Genomic DNA, 2,033 nt, shown 5'->3' on the forward strand with positions numbered 1-2,033 from the left:
CATGCATATACCTAGCATAGAGTTCAGCATCTTATTGTCCAGATAAGTTCAGCGGTTTCTAGGGGAGACCTTCTCTGGTCTGAAGGTAGAGCTAACAGAGTAAAGTCCCTGTCGGTTAAAAGCCCCTACAAAACATCAGCAACAATTTACAATGTTATGAAATTGATTGACATAGTATTGAGTAAACAATATGTTAAAAGTAATGTACGTTCAATTTTTCACAAAAAATATGGAACGCTTCACGAATTTGCGTGTCATCCTTGCGCAGAGGCCATGCTAATCTTCTCTGTATCGTTCCAATTTTAGTATACGTGCCGCCGAAGCGAGCACTACAAAAGCATTTTTAATTGGGAGCATTTTACTGGACTTTTTGTAATTAACAGAAAACTTGGGGTAAGTCACAAATTGTTATTTAAGCGAATGATGATTTTAAAGAAAGTTATTTGAAGAGACTGCAACGCTAGTAAATTTAATCTGTTTAAGCTTACATTTAAGTAATCCCAGATGCATCATTTGAGCCAAATGAAAATTGCCTCCTATAGATTCTCTCAATATTTCCCTGGAAATAGCATCTCCTGGGATCCAAAGGAGATATGACTAATACTGGAGAAGCAAACCCCTCACCTACAGAGAAAATTTCATCTGTATTTCCTTGGGGTTTCCTTTGCTGATTGTATAATATTTACTTGTTAACAAAGGAAGTTCATTTCTTATCATTTTTCTAATGTACTCAGTTTCAGAGTTGTACGCCTTTCACATTTATTCTGATTCCTAGAAAGTATTTATATGTGGCTCTTCTAATTAGAGTTCCCTTAATTGAAGGAGTAAATAATTTACATTTGTATCAAAGGAGGTAAATCAACAAAGGATTTTAGTTTTATTGGTGGAGTAAGTGCATATTGCTATGAACACCATCAATCTTCTGTAAGTAAACTTCAAACCTCTCATTTCTCTGACAATTGTTGGATGAGCTCAAAAATACTAAGAAAATTATTTTATGATAAATTACAACAGGCAATATTTTTAGACTTTGTCAATCCTAATCATAGGTGTGGATATTGGTTTTATGATTGAGTTACGCACTGTCTGAGCACAAGAATTACTATTGTTTTCTGTACCATCTCATAAACTAATTTTCCCTTTTGAAAAATTCTTATTGTTTGTCAACCCAAGCCAATTACCTTCCAATAACGTCTTAATTTTAAAAATAATCTTTAGAGCAGTCATACAAATTAGTTGACTAATCTGAAACCCAGCACTCACCAACTAAAGAATCCATGTAAGAAAGACCCCTATAGTAATATAACAAAAGTGCATAGCAGCGAGAGTGTCTGAGTTCTTCTCAAAAGGTACCTGTTGTTATCTACCTGAGTGAACCCTCCAAGGAGCAGGGAATGCTTTGTGGACTCAGTGCTATTACAGCACCTCTGCTAACACAGAGCCATTTAGCTATGAGGTAGTCATCAGAGTCCTGGCCTACACAAAGCCGAAGGATTCGTTTCCTCATCATTCCATCCCTTCTCCAACACATAATATATGGACTGAACAGTGGTAGTTCTCATCTTGGCTCTTTGACCTACAAAATTAGAGATTATAGGGGAGACAAGTAGAAAATATGAAGGCTGCTAATTTAGTAGTAAATTGGAATTTGGAATAATGATAGTGAAAATCCATAGATCATCCTAGCTCTTTGTTCATCTTTCTGCTCTCTGTCATAAAATAGTCCAAAGCCAATTGTTTGGTGTGACCATTGCACAGAATATGATTTAGCCCCATTGCATTGGTTAACCATGTTAATTAAACCTGATATAAACAAAATCACAAGTACTATGGATGCTTGGTAAGAGGCATGAGCTTCAAATGGTGAGAAGTAAATAGAATGATTAGAAAACTTCAGGATGAGTGAATCTGTAGGGATCCTGTGATCTGAGCATGCTGGCATATTCCCTTCAAAGTAAGAAGATTCTCATTCTAGACAGGAAAAAACAACAACAACATAATATTTCGTGGGTTTCTTTGGGTGTGGGGAACAG

The 2,033-nt window shown here is 36.0% G+C and overlaps 1 non-coding gene across 1 annotated transcript; it reads right to left on the reverse strand.

Annotated features, from left to right (window-relative positions):
- Positions 1-223: 223 nt before the first annotated feature.
- LOC121152774 lies at positions 224-330 on the reverse strand. The gene has a single exon (XR_005883308.1). It is a non-coding gene; the product is annotated as a U6 spliceosomal RNA (small nuclear RNA).
- Between the last annotated feature and the right edge of the window lie 1,703 nt (positions 331-2,033).

This window comes from Ochotona curzoniae, unplaced genomic scaffold (assembly GCF_017591425.1).
Source record: "Ochotona curzoniae isolate NIBS_2020 unplaced genomic scaffold, NIBS_Ocur_1.0 contig_2599, whole genome shotgun sequence".
Classification (NCBI taxonomy): domain Eukaryota; kingdom Metazoa; phylum Chordata; class Mammalia; order Lagomorpha; family Ochotonidae; genus Ochotona; species Ochotona curzoniae.